General features: G+C 49.8%; 1 long non-coding RNA gene across 1 annotated transcript; it reads left to right on the top strand.

Moving 5' to 3' along the window:
- Positions 1-13,707: 13,707 nt before the first annotated feature.
- LOC140720063 (uncharacterized) lies at positions 13,708-15,918 on the top strand. The gene is made up of 3 exons (XR_012097087.1): positions 13,708-13,842; positions 14,513-14,577; positions 15,429-15,918. It is a non-coding gene; the product is annotated as an uncharacterized lncRNA (long non-coding RNA).
- The last annotated feature ends 7,031 nt before the right edge of the window (positions 15,919-22,949 follow it).

The raw sequence follows: 22,949 nt of genomic DNA, 5'->3' as shown, positions 1-22,949 counted from the left end.
TCGGGCTCTCGATCCACGGTGAGTCGAACGGACTCCGGTTGGAGTCAAACCGTAAATTAACAGAGTGGAATAAAACCTGAATGTAAGGCCTTACAGCGACACGTACACGCCACTCAACGTGTACCTCACCACGTATCTCACCATGACACTGACACCTTCCGCTCCGTGACACCGACACGTACCTCACCATGACACTGTCACGCCCCTGACGGTGAAACTGACACTACACCCTCCTTGACAGGGACACAACTCCCACAGTGGCACCGTTACGTCCACAGCGTGACATCGACTTCTACCCAACCGTGACGCCGAAAAATACTAAACTCTGAATCCAGACGGTCACTTCCCCGTGGATCCCATGTATCAAAATCCTCTGGCAGAGCCTCTCCTCAGGGACCCATCAAACACCCCCAGCTCCAACTTAATCGATCACATTCGGGAGACGTGACAAAATCTCTGGAATCAGAGAGACGCTTGTCAGCAAATTAAGGGATTTGTCTTTCAGCGATGAGGCTCAATGTAACTGAGATTGAGAGAGGGAGGGGTGATCGTGGTGGAAGGAGAGACCGCGGCTGGTGGGTGGAAGGGAGTCCCAGTGGGGGAGACGGCTAATTTCACGCGCACACTGACAGAGAACATGAGAAATCGATCGAACCATAGGATCTGCCTTCTCCGCTTCCTTACGTCCGCTATTATCGGGATTGTAGCCGGGATCACGAGCCATGGTGAGCCGAACGGGCTCCAAATGGAGGCAGATTGAAAATAAATTGTTATTGCAAAACATCACAGGGACACCGGCACGCCCTTCACCGTGACACTAAGACAGAACTCATTGTGATACCAACACGCCCCGTGACCGACATGACCCGTCCAGCTCTGCATCGTGACAAAGACTCACACGTCACACGTAGACGACGATAACATAGATGACAATACCACACACATCACAGTGAGACCGACACGCTCTTCAGCGTGACATTGAAGTACCGTACACCGTGACACCCCTACGCTCCTCAACGTGATCCGCTCTACACCGCATCGTGACAAAGACTCACACGTCACTGTGACACCCCTTACCGAGACAGTATCGCCCCTCAACATAACGCAGATATACTGCTCACTGAGGCAATTACCCACACCTCACCCTGACACAGGCAAACCCTCACCGTGATACCAACACCGAAATTCACAGTGAAACCTACATAGTACACACCGTGACATTGACGCAAACCAAAGCTGACACTGACACACCTACCGTAGCCATGACATGCCTCTCACCGTGACACAGACACACTCCTCTCTGTGAGACTACCACACCCCACACCACGACACAGATACTCTTCCCACCGTGACACCAGCACGCCCCTCACTCTGAAATTTCCCTCGCCGTGACATCGAGATACACTTCATTGTGACCCGGCACAACTTTCACCGGGTCACAGAAACACCTAACACAGTGACACCGACATGTCCCTCACAGCAACTCGGACATGACCGACAGGATACTGACGTGGACCCCCATTGTAACATCAACAAAACCTTCGCCGGGACAATGATATATTCCTCAGCGTGACACAGACACGCCCCTCAAGGTGGCGCCGACGTCTCTCACTGTGCCACCATCACACCCTTCTCTGTGACACCCTTCACCGTGACACTGACACAACACTCTCTGTGACCCGTTCGGTAGCGTGACGCTGACTCACTGTAAACGCTAATCATTCTTCACCATCTCTCTCAGTAACACAGCTTCGTCAGTCTCAGATCACTATCGACCGAAACTACCACGAGTTTAACTCAACCCTTCAATCCAAGATAGCTGAGATTTCTGCGCTCAACTCTAATCTGACCGATCTTAAACGAAGGCACAGCGATCTCCGTCAGCAGTTAACTGAGATGGAAACGAAGTACAGATCTGTCAACGAAACCAAGGCTCAAATCTGTGAATTGTTGACCAGCAGAAGAGGTGAGGCATCATCCCCCTCTTTCACCCGCTCCTCATCATTGGGCAGGCATGGAGAGAGGAAGCGTCACTCTGTGCCTGATATCGGGAGTGTGTGAAGAGATGGTATGGAGGGTGATTCATTCTGTGTTTGACCCGGTGAGTGTGTAATGGGGCCGCGTGGAGGCAGCTTCCCTCTGTGTCTGACACTTTGCTCTGTGGTGTGTTGTGAGGCCTTAGAGGGACAATCATTCTCATTTTGAGACAGTGGGAGAGCTAAGAACGCGAGCAGATTGAGAGGGGGAAGGACATTTCTTTGGCAGTTTGAACGGGATGTTCAAGCGCGTGAAGGTCGTCCTCGGTGGGAGCAGGAGAGTTTAAAAAAGATTAACGGAGCGGGCGACGGAGTAGTGGGAGACAGAGTAGGAAGGGTTTGGCTTGAGAGGCTTCGGCGAGCAGAAACTGGGAACGAGCTTACTCCCAGTGAGGTAAGGCCGGGTCAGCTCCTTTAATTAATCTAATTACTTTAGAATTAGGTAATAGAGGCAGCAGTTAGGGCAGTCGAGTGCTCCGTTTGCGGGATATTGGAAGTCAGGGCGAGCAAAGTTGTCCCTGATGATTACACCTGCAAAAGGTGCATCAGCTGCAGCGCCTGACTACACCGTGTTAGGAAACTGGAGCTGGAGCTGGATGAACTTCGGATCATTCGGGAGGCAGAGGCAGAAATAGGCAGGAGTTTCAGGGAGATAGACGCTCCTAGGAGTCTGAAGACAGGTAGTTGGGTGACTGTCGGGAGAGGGAAGGGGAATAGACAGGAAGAGCAGAGCACCCCTGTGGCCGTTCCCATCGACAATTAGTATACCGTTTTGGATACTGTTGGTGGGTATGTCCTACCAGGGACAAGTTGCAGTGGTCAAGTCTCTGACTGGACCCTCAGCTCCGAAGCGAAGGAGCGAAAGGAGGAGAACAGTAGTGATAGTTACGGTGGCAGATAAGAGGTTCTGTGGGAGAGATCGAGAATCTCGAGAGCAAACATGAGGAAATCTGCAGATGCTGGAAATTCAAACAACAACACACACAAAATGCTGGTGGAACGCAGCAGGCCAGGCAGCATCTACATTGAGAAGCGCTGTCGACGTTTCGGGCCGAGACCCTTCGTCACGACTAACCGAAAGGAAAGATAGTAAGAGATTTGAAAGTAGTGGAGGGAGGGGGAAATGCGAAATGATAGGAGAAGACCAGAGTGGGTGGGATGTAGCTAAGAGCTGGAAAGGTGATTGGCAAAAGTGATACAGAGCTGGAGAAGGGAAAGGATCATGGGACGGGAGGCCTCAGGAGAAAGAAATTGAGGGGGGGGGGGGTGGTGAGCACCAGAGGGAGAACAGGCAAACAACTAAATATGTCAGGGATGTGGTAAGAAGGGGACGATGGGCATTAACGGAAGTTAGAGAAGTCAATGTTCATGCCATCAGGTTGGAGGCTACCCAGCCGGTATATAACGTGTTGTTCCTGCAACCTGAGTTTGGATTCATTTTGACAATATAGGAGGCCATGGATAGACATATCAGAATGGGAATGGGACGTGGAATTAAAATGTGTGGTCACCTGGCGATCCTGCTTTCTCTGGCGGACCAAGCGTAGGTGTTCAGCGAAACGGTCTCCCAGTCTGCGTCGGGTCTCACCAATATATAAAAGGCCACACCGGGAGCACCGGACGCAGTATACCACACCAGCCAACTCACAGGTGAAGTGTCGCCTCACCTGGAAGGACTGGCTGGGGCCCTGAATGGTGGTGAGGGAGGAAGTGTAAGGGCAGGTGTAGCACTTGTTCCGCTTAAAAGGATAAGTGCCAGGAGGGAGATCGGTGGGAAGGGATGTGGGGGGGGGGGGGGGGGGGGACGAGTGGACAAGGGAGTCGCGTAGGGAGCGATCCCTGAGAAAAGCAGAAAGGGGGGTAGGGGAGGGAAAATGTGTTTGGTAGTGGGATCCCGTTGGAGGTGGGTAAAGGAAACCCCTAAGGCATTCTTCAAAGTCTTAACGGCATTGAACAAAGGGATAATGGGAGTGAAGGCAGGACCGATTAGAGATAAATTTGCGAAGATGTGCATGGAGACTATGGAATTGAGGGAAGTCCTCATGAGTATTTCCCTTCGGTATTCAGAAATGAGGGGGAACTTGATGACGGTGAGAACAATATGAGTGAGGTTTAAGATCTACAGCATTGTTGATATTAAGTGAGAGGAGGTGTTAGATTTATTAAAATACATTAGGACGGATAAGTCCCGAGTGCCTAAAATAATATTCCCCAGGCTGCTCCACCGAAGGGATTGCTGACTCTCTGGCTAGGATCTTTATACCCTCGTTGTCCCTGGGAATGGCGCCAGTGAACTGGAGAGAGGCGAATATTTTCCCCTTCTTCAAATAAGTTAGTAGGGATAGTCCGGGTAATTATTGACCAGTGAGCCTTACGTCTGTGGTGGGAAAGCTGTTGAAAATATTCTAACAGATAGAATTTGTTACTATTTAGAGAATCATGACCTGTTCAGGGACAGTCAGCATGGCTTTGTGAAGGTCAGACTGTGTCTAATAAGCCTGATAGAGTTCCTTGAGGAGGACAAGGCATATAGATGAGGTTTGTGCAGTAGACGTGATATACATGGATTTTAGTAAGGCATTTGACAAGGTACCACACGGTATGCTTATTCAGAAAGTCAGAAGGCATGGAATCCAGGGATACCTGACCAGGTGAATTCAGAATGGACTTGCCTGCAGAAGCAGAGGGTTGTGGTGAAGGGAGGAGATTGGATTGGAGGGTTCTGACCAGTGGTGTCCCACAAGGATCGGTTCTAGGACACCTAATTTTCGTGGTCTTTACTAATAACCTAGATGTTGGGTAGAATTGTGGATTAGCAAGTTTGCAGACGACACAAAGGTCGGTGATGTTGTAGATAGTGTAGAAGATTGTCGAAGATTGTAGAGAGACATTGATAGGATGCAGAAGTGGGCTGAGAAGTGGCAGATGGAGTTCAACCCGGAGACGTAAGAGGTGGTACACTTTGGAAAGGCAAACTCCAAGGCAGAGTTCAAAGTAAATGACAGGACACTTAGTACTGTGGAGGAGCAGAGAGATATGGGGGTACTTGTCCATAGATCCGAAAATGTTGCCCCACAGGTATATAGGGTAGTTAAGAAAGCTTATGGTGTGTTAGATTTCATAAGTCGAGGGATAGAGTTTCAGAGTCACGAGGTAATGATGCAGCTCTATAAAACTCTTGTTAGGCCACACTTGGAGTACTGTGTCCAGTTCTGTTCGCCTCACTATTGGAATGATGTGGAAGCATTGGAAAGGGTACACAGGAGATTTAGAGAGTATGGATTATGATCCGAGAATAAGGGTGCTAGGGCTTTACTCTTTGGAGAGGAGAAGTATGAGAGGAGACATGATAGAGGTATGGAAGACATTAAGAGGAATAGATAGAGTGGGCAGCCGGCGTCTCATCCCAAGGGCACCACTGCTCAATACACGAGGACATGGCTTTAAGGTAAGTGGTATGAAGTTCAAGGGGGATATTAGAGGTAGGTATTCCTAACTCAAGAGGTGGCTGGTGCGTGTAATTCACTGTCTGAATCAGTGGTGGAGTCAGAAACACAAGTGAAATTTAAGCGACTACTAGGTTTATGTTGGAATTTAAGGTGGGGTGATATATGGGAGACAGGGTTCAAGGGTCGGTATAACATAGTGTGCTGAAAGACCTGTACTATCGTGCACTATTCTAAATTCTGTGTCTATGTCTGTTTCTCGTCTGTACTGAGGAAGTTTCTTTCCGTGGAGTGTGTGATGGGGACGTGGAGAGAGAGATTCACACTGTGTCTGACCAAGACTGTTTATTATCGGAAGCTGTGCCTGCAGCTTGAATCTGTGTCTCACCCCGTGTGCGTATGATGGGACTCTGTCTTTGACACATTGTGCGCGTGATGAGAATGAATGGCGGGAAGTGGGGTGGGTGAATGCGTTTGGAGGGAGGTGTCTGACACAGGGAACAGTGACTGGATGGTGTTTCGCTCTCTTTCTGATAGCAGGGTCGTGTGATAGGTCGTTGCGGATTCTCTGTGTGTCTGAACCCGGGAGACTGTGACTTGCCGGTGTGGAGGGAGATTCACTCTGTGTCCGACCCCGGGAGTGTGTGATGGGACGGTGTGGAGGGAGATTCACTCTGTCTGACCCCGGGAGTGTGTGATGGGACGGTGTGGAGGGAGATTCACACTGTGTCTGTCCCCGGGAGTGTGTGATGGGACGGTGTGGAGGGAGTTTCACTCTGTGTCTGACCCCGGGAGTGTGTGATGGGACAGTGTGGGGGGAGATTCACTTTGTGCCTGACCCCGGAAGAGTGTGATGGGACGGTCAGTAAGGAGATTCACTCTGTGTCTGACCCCGGGAGTGTGTGATGGGACGGTGTGGACGGCAATTGTCTCTGTGTCTGACCCCGGGAGTGTGTGATGGGACGGTGTGGACGGAGATTCAATCTGTGTCTGACCCCGGGAGTGTGTGATGGGACGGTGTGGAGGGAGATTCACACTGTGTCTGGCCCCGAGTGTGTGTGATGGGACGGTGTGGAGGGAGTTTCACTCTGTGTCTGTCCCCGGGAGTGTGGGATGGGACGGTGTGGAGGGAGATTCACTCTGTGTCTGACCCGGGGTGTGTGATGGAGCGGTGTGGAGGGAGATTCACTCTGTGTCTGAACCCGGGAGTGTGTGATGGGGCGGTGTGGAGGTGGATTCACTCTGTGTCTGACCCGGGGTGTGTGTGATGGGACAGCGTGGAGGGAGATTCATTCTGTGTTTGAACGCGGTAGTGTGTGAAGGGACGGTGTGGAGGTCTCCCTATTCTATGCCTAACTCCCGGCCGTACGGATGGAGATTCGCTGTTACTTTTTCGGAATTTCCAGAGCAAACTTGTTCCCAGAAGCTGGGGTTAATTTGGGAACCGACGCGGGCTGTTGTTAGATAGTGTGTAGTTGAATTAACACAGAGGCTTAGGGAGGAGTTTGAGCATTGCAAATACTTTGGGGACCGTCACGGGACTCTGTGGAGAGAGTAAGGCTCTGAGTTTACCTTGGGAACGTACACTGACCTGTGGGGAGAGAGTGGGACGTGTGAGTACGTTGGCGTATAGAGGGGAGGTTGGAAGAAGTGGAGAGCGGTACTGATGGGGGAATCGATAGATACAGGTAGAGACAGGATGATCTGTAGTCGTGACAGAGGCTCCAGGATGGTTTGTTGCCTCCCGGGTGCCAGGGTCAGGGATGTCTGTTCGCGGGCACAGTATTTTCAAGTGGAAGGATGAGCAGCCAGATGTCATGGTACACATCGGTACCAATGTCGTAGGAAGAAAGAGTGAGGACGTCCTGAGGAATGAGACTTGAGAGATTGTAGGAAGTTAAAGTGCAGGACCTTAAGGGCAGTAATCTCAGGATTGCTACCTGTGCGACGTGCTTGTAAGGGTAAGCGTAGGATTCTCTAGAGGATGACACGTGGTCGAGGAACTGGTGTAGGGGCAGGGTTTTCGATTTTTGGATCATAGCGACCTCTTCTGGTGCAGGTTAGGTCTGTACAGGGGAGAGGTGTTACACCTGAACTACAGGGGATTCAATATATTTGCAGGGCCGTTTGCTCGCTATTGGGGAGGGTTTAAACTAGATTTGCAGGGGGATGGGAACCACAGTGCTACAGCGGATAGTGGAAATAAATGATGTTAAAAGTTCATGCTGTTTGAAATAAAAGGGTTGTGTGTGGTGGTAATAAGCTTCTGACGAGCGTCTATTTGAATGCGAGGAGTGTTGTGGAGAAGCCTGGGGAGCTGAGGGCGTGGTTTGACACGTGGAATTATGGCATTGTAGCAATTAGTGAACCTTGGCTACAGGAGGGGCAGGACTGGCAGCTTAATGTTCCAGGGTTCTGATGCTTCAGACGCGATAGAGACAAAGTGAAGACGGATGGAGGAGTGGGATGGCATTGCTAGTCAGGGAAAATGTTACAGCAGTGCTCAGGCAGGACAGATTAGAGGGCTTGTCTACGGAGGCAAAGTGCGTAGAGCTGAGAATCAGGAAATGTATGACCACATTCATGGGGTTGTATGACCACCCAATAGTCAGCGAGAATTGGAGGAGCAAATCTGCAGAGAGGTAGCAGACAACTGCAGGAAACATAAAGCTGTGATAGTAGGGGATTAATTTTTCCACATATTGATTGTGATTCCCATACTGTTAAACGTAAAGACGGGTTAGTGTTTGTAAAATATGTTCAGGAGAGGTTTCAAAATCAATATGTAAAGATACCAGCTAGAGAGGAAACAATATTAGGTATCCCATTAGGAAACGAGTTAGGACAAGTGACGAAAGTGTGTGTAGGGGAACACTTTGGGTCCAGTGATCATAACGACATTAGTTTCAACTTGCTCATGGATAAAGATAGATCTGGTCCTCGATTTGAGGCACTAAACTGGAAAAAGGCCAAATGTGAAGAAATTAGAAAGGCTCTAAAAAGCTTGGATTGGGACAGGTTGTTCTCTGGCAAGGGTTTAATTGGTAAATGATAGGCCTTCAAACGAGAAGTTTTGAGAGCGCAAAGTTTGAATGTTCCTGTCAGGATTAAAGGCAAAGTGAATAAGAATAAGGAACGATAGTTTTTGAGGGATAAAAAAGAGGAGAGAGATATATATGACAGGTATGGGGAACGGAGCAAATAAGGTGTATGAGCAGTATAAAAAGTGCAGGAAACTACATAATAAAATACATAATAAATACATAATAAAGAAAAGAAGCCAGTGACGAGTAGTGTGCCTCAGGATCTGTACTGGATCCAATGCTGTTTGCCATATACATTAATGATCTGGATGATGGGGTGGTAAATTGGATTAGTAAGTATTCAGATGATACTAAGATAGATGGCGGTGTGGATAATGATGTAGGTTTTCAAAGCTTGCAGAGAGATTTAGGTCAGTTAGAAGAGTGGGTTGAGTGATGGCTGATGGAGTTTAATGCTGATAAGTGTGAGGTGCTAAATTTTGGTAGCAATAATCGAAATAGGACATACATGGTAAATGGTAGGGCATTGAGGAATGCAGTAGAACAGAGTGATCTAGGAATAATGGTTCATACTTCTCTGAAGCTGGAATCTCATTTGGACAGGGTGGTGAAGAAAACTTTTGAATGTTGCCCTTTATAAATCAGAGCATTGAGGTTAGGAGTTGGGATGTAATGTTAAAATTGTACAATATATTTGTAAGGCCGAATTTGGAGTATTGTTTACAGTTGTGTTCACTGAATTATAGGATGGATGTCAACAAAATAGTAAGAGTGCAGGGAAGATTTGCCAGAATGTTACCTGGGTTTCAGCACCAAAGTTACAGAGAAAGGTTGAACAAGTTAGGTCTTTATTCCTTGGAGCGTAGAAGGTTGAAGGGGGACTTGATAGAGGTATTTAAAATAATGAGGGGGATAGCTAACATTGACGTGGATAGGCTTTTTATGAGTGTAGGTGCGATTCAAACAAGAGGACATGAGTTGAGAGTTAGGGGGCAAAAGTTTAAGGGCAACACGAGGGGAAATTTCATTACTCAGAGAGTGGTAGCTGTGTGGAACGAGCTTCCAGTAGAAGTGGTAGAGGCAGGTTCGGTATTGTTATTTAAAGTAAAATTGGATGAGTATATGGACAGGAAAGGAATGGGTTGTGTGCGGCGCATCGGGACTAGGTGAGAGTAAGCGTTCGACAGGGACTTGAAGGGCTGGGATGGCCTGTTTCCGTAATGTAATTGTTATCTGGTTATATGCTACACCTCCCCTTCTTGCTTCTCCGATTGTATCACACCTGAAACAACGAAATCCAGGAATATTTAGTTTCCAATCACACTCCTCCTGCAACCATGTTTCACTAATAGCTACAACATCATATTTCCAGGTATCAATCCACGCTCTAAGCCCAGCCACCATTCTTACAATACTCCTAGCATTAAAGTAATTGCATTTAAGTAGTTCTCCACCTCTGAATCTCTTTTTATCCCTAACGGTGCAAACAACATTAATATCTTTATTATTCTTTCTTCTCCACTGCATCTTCCGTCTGAGCGCACCCCTTTTCTATCACCTGTCTATCCTCCCTCACACACCGTCTACAAGCTTTCTCTATTTAACAAACCTCCTCTCGCCTAGTCTCTTCAAATTGATTCCCACTACTAACCAGTCTATTTTAAAGTCTCTCTAGTAGCAAATCTCCCCGCCTGGATATTGTTCCCCCGAGGATTAAAGTGCATCCCGTCCCTTTTGTACAGGTCACACCTGCCCCAAAAGAGGTCCCAATGATGTAGAAACTTGAATCCCTGCCCCTTGCTCCAATCCCTCAGCAACGCATTTATCCTCTACATCATTCTATTCCTAGTCTCACTGTCGCGTGGCACAGGCAGTAATCCCAAGATTAATACCTTTGTGGTCCTTCTTCTCAACTTCTTTCCTGACACCCTATATTCTTCTTTCAGGACCTCTTCCCTGTTCCTATCTATGTGATTGGTACCTATATGTACCACGGCCTCTGGCTTCTCATACTCCCACTTCAGGATATCTTGGACGCGATCAGAAACATCCCGGACCCTAGCACCAGGGAGGCAATCTACCATCCGTGTCTCCTGACTGCGTCCACAGAGTTGCCAATCTGAACCTCTAACTATCGAGTCCTCTACTACTACTGCCTTTCTCTTCCTTTCCCTACCCTTCTGAGCTACAGGGCCGGACACTGTGCCGGAGGACCGGCCACTGTTGCTTCCTCCACGTAGGCTGCCCCCCCCACCCCCAACCGTACTCAAATAGGAGTACTTATTGTCAAGGGATACAGCCACTGAGGTACTCTCTTGTACCTAAACTCTTCCTCTTCCCTCTTCTAACCGTGACTCACTTGTCTGCCTCCCGTGGCCCCGGTGTGACCACCTGCTGTAACTCCTCTCTATCAACTCTTCACTCTCCCTCACTAGACGGAGGTCATCGAGCTGCAGCTCCATTTCCCTGGCACGGTCGCTTAGGAGTTGCAGCTCGGCGCACCTGGCTTCCTTCTCCAAATCTTCTCCGAATGAAGGAAGTCTAATCCAGGATTAGTGTTGACCAGGAATGCCAGATTTGGGGACTCTGGGAGACTCCCAGCCTCCTCAAGGATTGCAGCTACAGCTGGTGCATTGAGATGAGGCTCCTTAAGGACCGTATTAGATATCAGGAGCTGCAAATTGATGACCATCTAATTAGGGTAAGTGAGGAGGTGATTGATAATAACTATATGAGATAGTGGGCAGCACCGCTGTGACAGGTCCCTTCCCCAACCCCCAGAAATCGATATATCGTTTTAGATACCTTTGGAGAGGTTAAACTGAATAAAGAAGACCACGGCGAACGGTCCTCTGTCACTCTGCCTATTGCTGTGATCAAGACAGCAGGGAGAAGTAGAAGCAAAAGAATTACGAAAGAAAGTTGGCAATTCACATAAAAAGGATGCTAAGAGTTTCTTCTTTTAACATATGAAGAGTAAAAGAGCGAGACGGGTAGATATAGGACTGATTGAAAATCCTGCTGGAGAAATTGTAACAAACAGAAGGTAGAGGAAATAAATGGGTATTTTGCATCAGTCTTCACAGTGGAAGACATTAGCAACATACCTGATAGCCAGCGGTAGCAGAGACTGGAATTACGTACAGACAAGATTACTGGAGAGAAAGTGCTTGGGAAGCTAAATGGACTAAGGATAGATAAGTCTCTTGGACTGGATAAGGTTCACCCACGGGTTCTAACGGAGGTGGCTTTGGAGATTGTGCAGGCATTGGAAATGATCTTCTGGGGATTAATAGACTCTGGTATGGTTCCTGGGGACTGGAAGGTCGCAAACGTACTGCCGCTATTTATGAAAGCAGGGAGGCAGCAAAAAGTAAACTACAGACCTATTAGTCTGACATCGGTAGTTGGAAAGTTATTGGAGTCGATGCTCAAGGATGAGGTTATGAAATCCCTCCAGGTACATGACAAGATAGGCCCAAGCCAGCATGGTTTCATGAAGGAAAGATCCTGCTTCACTATCCATTACAATTTGTTGAGGTAATCTGAAATAAGATTGACAAGGGAGAGGCTGTGAATGTTGAGTATTTGGATTTTCAAAAGGCCTATGAATAAGGTGCCGCATAAGAGGTTGCTTAATAAGATGAGGGTCCATGGAATTACAGGAAAGATATCGGAATGGGTGGAGCATTGGCTGACAGGCAGAAAGCAAATGGTGGGAATAAAGGGATCCTATTCTGCTTGGCTGCCTTTCACTAGTGGCGGTCCGCAGGGGTCGGTGATGGGGGCGGTACTTTTTACACTGTTTTTCTATGTTTTAGATTACGGATTAAATGGTTTTGTGGCTAGGTTTGCGGATGACACCAAGATAGGTGGAGGAGCAGGGAGTGTTGAAGATACGGAAAGGTTGCAGAGAGACTTGGTCAGTTTAGGAGAGAGGGCAAAGAAATGGCAGATGAGATGCAATATTGAGAAATGTACGGTTGTAGATTTTGGATGAAGAAAAGATCGGACTGATTATTATTTAGATGGGGAGAAAATTCAAAAATCCGAAGTGCAAAGGGACTTGAGGGTCCTCGTGCAGGATACCCTAAAGGTTAACCAGCAGGTTGGATCGGAAGTAAGGAAAGCGAATGCTATGTTGGCATTCATTTCAAGAGCAACAATGTATAGGATTAAGCAGGTGTTCATGAGGCTCTATAGGGCACTGGTGAGTACTCATCTGGAACACAGTGTGCAGTTTCGGGCCCCTAAGAAGGGATGTACTGATGTTGGAGAAGATTTACGAGGATGATTCCTGGAATGCAGGAGCTAACATATGAAGAACGTTTATCGGCCCTTGAACTGCAATCCTTAGAGTATAGAGGAATGAGAGGGTATCTCATTGAAAAGGTTGGACGGAGTAGATGTGGAAAACCTGTTCCTCTTGGTGGGGTGTGTCCAGGACAACTGGCCACAGTCTTAGAATTAGACGGTACCATTTAATACAGAGATGAAGAGAATTTTTTTACAGCGAGAGGATAGTGGATTTATTAATCACAAGGCAAAGAGGGAGAGGAGACGGTCGTCTGTTGTTGATCTCGGAACTGTGCGACGAGACGTACGGCAAGAACGACACCCACTGTCTGGCGGACAGTGCGTCAAGGGACAGTGTGGCGGAGAGACACCTAGTGTCTGAACCCGGGAGTGCGATATAGCGGCGCCACAGGGGGAGCGTTCTGTAGCACGAACGGGGAAGCACTGATCCCGAATATGATTGACGTAACAGGGTGGAGGGGGATTCACTCTGGGTCTGACACCGGGAGTGTGTGATGCAAGGGTGTGGAGGGGGATTCACTCTGTTTCTGACACCCTGGAGTGTGTGATGGGACGGTGTGGAGGAAGATTCACTCGGTGTCTGACCCCGGGAGTGTTTGATGGGACGGTGTGGAGGGAGATTCACTCTGTTTCTGACAGCGGGAGTGTGTGATGGGAGGGTGAGGAGGGAGATTCACTCTGTAACTGACCCCGGGAGAGTGTGATGGGACGGTGTGGATGGAGATTCACTCTGTGTCTGACACCGTGAGTGTGGGATGGTACGGTGTGGAGGGAGATTCACTCTGTGTCTGACACCGGGAGTGTGTGATGGGAGGGTGTGGAGGGAGATTCACTGTATCTTGTTCCTGATTTCCAGAGCAAGCGTGTTCCCAGGACTGGATCAGAAATGCAGACCTGTGTTATTTCATATCCACGTTTACAATACCTTACGGTGAAGCGAAAGAACTTTGTTCTCACTTGCATTCAAAGCTTCTTGAAATAAATTCAACTGAGGAAGAGGTATGTGTGAGATCGACAGAATATATATCCACAACAGAATTCAAGTTCCCTACGCACCGTCCCATCACACACTCCCGGAGTCAGAAACAGAGTGAATCTCCCTCCACATTGTCCCATCACACACTCCCGGGGTCAGACACAGAGTGAATCTCCCTCCATACCGTCCCTTCACAAACTCCCGGGTCAGACACAGAGTGAAGCTCCATCAACACCATCCCATCACAAACTCGCGGAGTCAGACCCAGAATGTAGCTCCCTCCACACCGTCCCATCTCACACTCCCTATGTCAGATCCAGAGTAAAGCTCACTGCACACTATCACATCACACACACCAGCTGTCAGACACAGAATGAAGCTCCCTCCACACCTTCCCATTACACAATCCCGGGATCTGACTCAGAGTGAATTACCCGCCGAACCATCCCATCACACACTCCCGATGTCTGAGACAGAGTGAAGCTCCCTCCACACCGTCCCATCACACACTCCCGGGGTCAGACAGAGATAGAAGCGCCCTCTACACTGCCTGTTCACACAATCCCGAGTTCTGGCACAGATTGAAACTCCCTCCACGACGTCTCAGTGCACTCTCCCGGTGTCAGACAGTGAATGTCGCTCCTTAGATTGTGCTCGATTTCAATCATTAACGATAGCAATTTAATTTCACAGAAATTTGTTAGCAAAGCTGTCGAAGACCAAGACAGTGCATTCTGGGTTGGAAAATGCAAAGTCGGGTGAGATTTCTTGGCATATAAGTCTTTCAAGAGAGAACGGGCCATGCGTTCTATTCGGGGAGAAGGGAGCGGACGGTGGGATTATTTTAGGTAAAGGTACAGGGCTGTTGGGTGAGCGTGAGGGGGTGGGGATACAAGTATCTTGGGACAGACGCAGCCCTAAGGTAGAAATTGGATCGGTGGGAGCACATAGTGAATCAAACCTGCCTGTGGGGAAATTAGTACAGTGGGATTTGTTTGGAGACTGACAGGGTTCCATGGAGAAACAGCCGGTGTGTGGGAGTAACCTGGGGACGACCGCGGGGCCGTGGGGAGAGGCCGGGGCTTTGGAAATAATTTGTGGAGATACATGGGCCTGTGGGAAGAAAGAGGGATCGTGCGGCTATTTCAGAGACTGTCACAACTCCGTGAAGAGAGAGTTGAGCAGGGTATTAATCTGGGGCTGACAAGGCTGCAGAGTGTGCGTCAGTGAAAGTGTTTTGCAAACTGGTACAGCTAGGTGGGGAGAGAGAGGGGCTGTGTGAGTATTTTGAGAACCGACACCGACCGGTGAGGAGAGATTGAGTCAGTGGGAGTATTTTGGGGACGGACACCGGTCGGTGAGGAGACATTGAGTCTGTGGGAGTATTTTGAGAACCGACACTGGTCGGTGAGGAGGGATTGAGTCAGTGGGAGTATTTTGGGGGCAGACACCGGTCGGTCAAGAGAGACTGAGTCAGGGGGTGTATTTTGAGGACTGACACCGGTCGGTGTGGAGAGATTGAGACAATGGGAGTATTTTGGGGACTGACACCGGACTGTCTGCTGGAGTTGTGCTGTCCCTTTTGAAATTGTTTATCCTTCGTTGACAGGGAAGCGGCCTCTAACGTCGTGTACAAGGTGAACGCTGGAAAGTTCGAATGCAGTGAATGTAAATCCGGTTTGCATGGCAGTTGCAAAAATGATCAGCACCGTTTCATTTGTGAGAAGCCCGCTCCTTTGTGCCCGGATATTCCTGAAAAGATCCGGGATCTCTGTCAAAAACCCGTGGAGCCGACTTAAATCAAGTGGCATTATTCTCTTACCTCTATTCCAGCTCTCTCCCAGACTCTGACAAACCTATCCGCTCTGACACTCGCCCCTACACTAATCTCCTCTCTCTACCTATGGCACTCTTACTCTGCATCTCGCTCTCTCTTTACCCTCGTTCCTTCAAACTCTTTCTCTCTCAGAACTCATCCACTGCCGTCTCCCCCTATTTCATCCCCATTTTCCTATCCCTTACTTTCAGGCCTCCCGCTACCTGTATTAAAGGACTGTACCTCATGTTTACCACCTTATCATTATCTGTGACTTATCCACCATGAGCGTTGTATCTTTGCAGGATCAGTGCGTCGCAAGAATGCAAAATTTATGTAAGTTTTAAGACGTTAATAAATACTGCAAAAATGTGGTCGTGTTGCTCTTGTGTCTTTTCCCGATGGTAGCAATGAGCAGGGAGCTTCTCCCCGGGGTGAGGGGCCTCAGTGATGGATGCCGCCTTTTCGAGGGTTCGCATCCTCGATGTTGGGGAGGGTTGTACCCGTGATGGAGCTGGTTGAGTCAACACCACTCTGCCGCCTTTGGCTACCTTGTGTATTGCAGCCTCCGTACCAGGCGGCGATGCAATAATTCCCAGCGATCATTTGTTGGTCTTCAATGAAAGACCAAACCTTCTCAAACGGCTAACGTTGTAATTCCTTCTGTAACGAGAGACCTATGGTGGTGATGGGAAATGTAGAGTATGTTCTGGAATACACTGAAACTCAGACTCGAAATAAACAAGACGACAGCAAATGCATCTGAAGTTTATATCGCAAAGAATAGTTCTCGAAGTGGATCTCCTACGGTTGAGCACTGAGTGCTCAGCACGGGGACGTCAACGACAGACTTTCCATGAAGCAATGTTGACAGGCAATAATTGTCAGTCTGAGTCTTAAAAGGGAAGTGACATCTCATCACACTCCGGGGAATGGACGTGCCGACACTTGGTTGACTGGCGCTGTTCAGTCGGGAGCATGACACCTTCTCCGTGTTTGCATGAATGTGTTGGTCCCAGGACAGATCCACTGAGATGCTGACACCCGGCAACACAGGAACCTAAAATCAGACCATGAGATATCGGAGCAGAATTAGGCCATCGAGTCTGCTGCGCCATTTCATCATGTCTGATCCAGGTCCCCCACACCCCCAATCTCCTGCCTTTTCACCTTATTCCTTCATGCCCTGAATAATCAAGAATCTGTCAACCTCTGACTTCAATACCCCCAATGTCGGATTCCACAGCCGCCTGTGTAACCTGTTATACATATTTACCAAACTCTGGCTGAATACATTTCTCCCAGTCTCCGTTCTAAACGGACGAATCTCCATTGCGATGTGGGTCCACCGGTCTCGCCACGGGGAACCTTCTCTCCACACCTACTTTGCCGAAGCCTTTGAACATTCGATCGATTTCAACAACAACCCTCTCCTCACCGCCCCCTTCATTCTTCTGAGTTCCAGCCATCAAACGCTCCTGATCTGATCAGCGTTTCAATCCCGGAATCATTCCCGTGATCTTCCTCTCAACTCTTCCCAATGCAAGCTCATCTGGCCCGAATAGATAAGGGACCCAGAACCGCTCACAGTATTTCCAAGTGAGGCCTCACCAGTGCTTTATAAAGTCTCAACGAAACATCCTTGTTTTCATATTCTAATCCTCTCGACAAGAATGCGAACATTGTATTTGGCTTCCTCGCCAGGGACTCCACCTGGAAATGATCCTTTAGGGAATCCTGCACGATGTCTACCAAGTCCCTTTGCAACTCATGTGTTTGAATTCTCTCACCATTTATTAAACAGTCTATCCCTTTATATCTTCTACCAAAGTGCATGGCCATACACATCCCGACACTGTGATCCACCCGCCGCTTCTTTCCCCATTCGCCCAATCTCTCTGAACCCTTCTGTAGCCTCTCTGCTTCCTCGACCCCGCCTGTAGATCGGTGACATCACTGCCGATCTGAACTGACTGAGGTTTCCCGATGAGGATGTCCATCATCCAGTTACAGAGGGAGGTTCACTGGCCCAGGATCTGAAGGGACGATTATGCTGGGCGCCGAGCTGTTGTCAGTCAACAGCAGCCTGACGGTGGTGTTGAATAGTCCAGGTGGTCCATGGTCCAGGGGAGAGCAAATTAGATTGTATCCGCGGTAAACCTATAGTGGAGTTCGTCACATTATAGTGGCCATGTCCTTGCTGGAGAAGGGGTTGACTTTGGGTATGACCAGCCTCTCTAAACACTCAATCACTGTATCTGTGAGAGTCACTGGGCGATTGTTGTTAAGGAAGCTCTCCCTACTCTTCTCGGGCACTGGTGTGATTGTCCCCGTTTGAAGCAGGCGGGAAATTCCGACTGAAGCTGAGGGAGATTGAGGATTGTCTCGGACTCTCCGCCATACTCTACAGTCCTCCGTCACCTTATCCCTTAAATTCACCCCTCCTTGTCTCCGCCAGCCCCTGTATCACCTATCACCCTGTATTTCTCTGTCACCCACTCCCTCCAAGATCCTCATTCCCCGAAACGCGCCTCTTCTCCTACTGCACCACGGCTCCGTCAGGCCGGTTCAAACGCCTCTCTGTCTGTTTTCACAGAGAAATACGGGTGTAATAGTGGAGTGTTAACGTCTGGTGCTATCACGCTCTCCTTCCACTGGGTATCGATCTCTCGGTTTTGAGCCTCTCTACCTCTCATCACCCCCGACCAGTGACTGAAAACTGACAGGGGAGGTGTTGGATCACAACCAACAGTGCTGGAAATGGATTTCCTACGGTTGAGCACTGAGTGCTCAGCACTCGCGCTTGAATTACACACTTTCCAGGAAGGAATGCGACAGACAATAATTGGCAGTCCGAGTTTTAACTTGAAAGCGACAGCTACGCACCCACCAAATGAGGCCACATCAGAACCTTAAAATTAAATCCTTGCCTGGGAAATGAATGCGAACTTTTTATTAGCCTTCCTCACCACCGAGTCCTTGAATAATCCAGCCTCTTGGTGGCAAAGGTTTTCAGTGCCCTACAAGGTACGCATTCGGAACCCGATGCCCTACGAGGGTTCACCCACCTGAGGGAAGATTCTAACATCGGCCTTCGAGACAGAGGTCACTGAAGAGAAGTGGGGAGCAGAGCCGAACATGGTGCCCCTCTCGAACGCCTTTTTCAACAGCAAGGCGACTTCTCAACTCGAATACTTAACGACAAACTTCTTCGTCTCCGTCATCCCCTCCCTCTCCGACATCCGCACAGTTTTATGTTACCCCATCCATCCACTAAAACCTTCCGCGACTCCGTGACTCCCCCTTACTGTGCACCACTACCCATTTCAGTTGTTCCTACTTCTCCTACTATTCCTCTTCTCCGTCTCGGTCAATCTCTCCCTCTCTCCCACTCTCGGTTGGTCCAAGGACAGATCCACTGAGATGCTGACACCCAGCAACACAGGAACCTAAAATCAGACCATGAGATATAGGAGCAGAATTAGGCCATCGAGTCTGCTGAGCCATTTCATCATGTCTGATCCAGCTCCCCCTCAGCCCCAATCTCCTGCCTTTTCACCGTATTCCTTCATGCCCTGAATAATCAAGAATATGTCAACCTCTGACTTCAATACCCCCAATGACGGATTCCACAGCCGCCTGTGTAACCTGTTATACATATTTACCAAACTCTGGCTGAATACATTCCTCCCAGTCTCCGTTCTAAAAGGACGGATCTCCATTGCGATGTGGGTCCACCGGTCTCGGCACGGGGAACCTTCTCTCCACACCTTCTTTGTCGAAGCCTTTGAACATTCGATCGATTTCAACAACAACACTCTCCACGCCGCCCCCTCATTCTTCTGAGTTCCAGCCATCAAACGCTCCTGATCTGATCAGCGTTCCAATCCCGGAATCATTCCCGTGATCTTCCTCTCAACCCTTCTCAATGCAAGCTCATCTGGCCGGTATAGATAAGGGACACAGAACCGCTCACAGTATTTCCAAGTGAGGCCTCACCAGTGTTTTATAAAGTCTCAACGCTACATCCTTGTCTTCATTTTCTAATCCTCTCGACAAGAATGCGAACATTGTATTTGGCTTCCTCGCCAGGGACTCCACCTGGAAATGATCCTTTAGGGAATCCTGCACGATGTCTACCAAGTCCCTTTGCAACTCATGTGTTTGAATTCTTTCACCATTTATTAAACAGTCTATCCCTTTATATCTTCTACCAAAGTGCATGGCCATACACATCCCGACACTGTGATCCACCCGCCGCTTCTTTCCCCATTCGCCCAATCTCTCTGAACCCTTCTGTAGCCTCTCTGCTTCCTCGACCCCGCCTGTAGATCGGTGACGTCACTGCCGATCTGAACTGACTGAGGTTTCCCGATGAGGATGTCCATCATCCAGTTACAGAGGGAGGTTCACTGGCCCAGGATCTGAAGGGACGATTATGCTGGGCGCCGAGCTGTTGTCAGTCAACAGCAGCCTGACGGTGGTGTTGAATTGGCCAGGTGGTCCATGGTCCAGGGGAGAGCAAATTAGATTGTATCCGCGGTAGACCTATAGTGGAGTTCGTCACATTATAGTGGCCATGTCCGTGCTGGAGAAGGGGTTGACTTTGGGTATGACCAGCCTCTCTAAACACTCAATCACTGTATCTGTGAGAGTCACTGGGCGATTGTTGATAAGGCAGCTCTCCCTACTCTTCCCGGGCACTGGTGTGATTGTCCCCGTTTGAAGCAGGGGGGAAATTCCGACTGAAGCTGAGGGACATTGAGGATTGTCTCGGACTCTCCGCCCTACTCTACAGTCCTCCGTCACCTTATCCCTTATATTCACCCCTCCCTGTCTCCGCCAGCCCCTGTATCACCTATCACCCTGTATTTCTCTGTCACCCACTCCCTCCGAGATCCTCATTCCCCGAAACGCGCCTCTTCCCCTACTGCACCACGGCTCCGTCAGGCCGGTTCAAACGCCTCTCTGTCTGTTTTCACAGAGAAATACGGGTGTAATGGCGGAGTGTTAACGTCTGGTGCTATCACGCTCTCCTTCCACTGGGTATCGATCTCTTGGTTTTGAGCCTCTCTACCTCTCATCACGCCAGACCAGTGACTGAAAACTCAACATCCCTTCACTGCCCTCCCCTCTCCTCCGCTACCAACCCCATCCTCCTGCTCTACAGTTGGCGACACACACATATTATCTCTGAGGCAGAGACAGAGTTCAAGACCACAGGAAGGCCGAAGCGCTGTTGATTGCTGAGAGAGGAAAGCGGGCAGAGAGGAAGCTTCTCTCTTTTTCTGACCCCGGGAGTGTGTGATTGGACAACGCTTAGGGAGCTTCACACTGTGCCTGACCCCGGGAGTGTGTGATGGGACAACGCTTAGGGAGCTTCACTCCGTGCCTGACCCCGGGAGTGTGTGATGGGATAGTGTGGAGCGAGATTCACTCTGTGTCTGACCCAGGGAGTGTGTGATTGGACGGTGCGGAGGGAGATTCACTCTGTGTCTGACCCAGGGTGTGTGTTATGGGACGGTGCGGAGAGAGATTCACTCTGTGTGTGACCCCGGGAGTGTGTGATGGGACAGTGTGGAGCGAGATTCACTCTGTGCCTGACCACGGGAGTGTGTGATGGGACAACGCTTAGGGAGCTTCACTCTGTGCCTGACCCCGGGAGTGTGTGATGGGACGGTGCGGAGGGAGATTCACTCTGTGTCTGACCCAGGGAGTGTGTGATGGGACGGTGCGGAGAGAGATTCACTCTGTGTGTGACCCCGGGAGTGTGTGATGGGACAGTGTGGAGCGAGATTCACTCTGTGTCTGACCCCGGGAGTATGTGATGGGACAGTGTAGAGCGACATACACTCTGTGTCTGACCCAGGGAGTGTGTGATGGGACGGTGCGGAGAGAGATTCACTCTGTCTGTGACCCCGGGAGTGTGTGATGGGACAGTGTGGAGCGAGATTCACTCTGTGTCTGACCCAGGGAGTGTGTGATGGGATGGTGCGGAGGGAGATTCACTCTGTGTCTGACCCCGGGAGTGTGTGATGGGACGGTGTGGTGGGAGATTCACTCTGTGTCTGACCCAGGGCGTGTGTGATGGGACGGTGCGGAGAGAGATTCACTCTGTGTGTGACCCCGGGAGTGTGTGATGGGACAGTGTGGAGCGAGATTCACTCTGTGTCTGACCCCGGGAGTGTGTGGTGGGAAGATATGTAGGGAGATTCACTCTGTGTCTGACCCAGGGCGTGTGTGCTGGGACGGTGCGGAGAGAGATTCACTCTGTGTGTGACCCCGGGAGTGTGTGATGGGACGGTGCGGAGGGAGATTCACTCTGTGTCTGACCCCGGGAGTGTGTGATGGGACGGTGTGGTGGGAGATTCACTCTGTGTCTGACCCAGGGCGTGTGTGATGGGACGGTGCGGAGAGAGATTCACTCTGTCTGTGACCCCGGGAGTGTGTGATGGGACAGTGTGGAGCGAGATTCACTCTGTGTCTGACCCCGGGAGTGTGTGATGGGACGGTGTGGTGGGAGATTCACTCTGTGTCTGACCCAGGGCGTGTGTGATGGGACGGTGCGGAGAGAGATTCACTCTGTGTGTGACCCCGGGAGTGTGTGATGGGACGGTGCGGAGGGAGATTCACTCTGTGTCTGACCCAGGGAGTGTGTGATGGGACGGTGCGGAGGGAGATTCACTCTGTGTCTGACCCCGGGAGTGTGTGATGGGACGGTGCGGAGGGAGATTCACTCTGTGTCTGACCCAGGGAGTGTGTGATGGGACGTTGCGGAGAGAGATTCACTCTGTGTGTGACCCCGGGAGTGTGTGATGGGACAGTGTGGAGCGAGATTCACTCTGTGTCTGACCCCGGGAGTGTGTGGTGGGAAGATATGTATGGAGATTCACTCTGTGTCTGACCCCGGGAGTGTGTGAATGGACGGTATGGAGAGAGATTCACTCTGTCTGTGACCCCGGGAGTGTGTGATGGGACAGTGTGGAGCGAGGTTCACTCTGTGCCTGACCCCGGGAGTGTGTGATGCGACAACGCTTAGGGAGCTTCACTCTGTGCCTGACCCCGGGAGTGTGTGATGGGACAGTGTGGAGCGGGATACACTCTGTGCCTGACCCCGGGAGTGTGTGACGGGACGGTGTGGAGGGAGATTCACTCTGTGTCTGACCCCGGGAGTGTGTGATCGGGCAGTGTGGAGCGAGATTCACTCTGTGCCTGACCCCGGGAGTGTGTGACGGGACGGTGTGGAGGGAGATTCACTCTGTGTCTGACCCCGGGAGTGTGTGATGGGACAACGCTTAGGGAGCTTCACTCTGT

Source organism: Hemitrygon akajei, unplaced genomic scaffold (genome assembly GCF_048418815.1).
Source record: "Hemitrygon akajei unplaced genomic scaffold, sHemAka1.3 Scf000035, whole genome shotgun sequence".
NCBI lineage: Eukaryota > Metazoa > Chordata > Chondrichthyes > Myliobatiformes > Dasyatidae > Hemitrygon > Hemitrygon akajei.
Note: the sequence above shows the minus strand (reverse complement) of the source record. Positions and strands in the feature narration are given on the sequence as shown.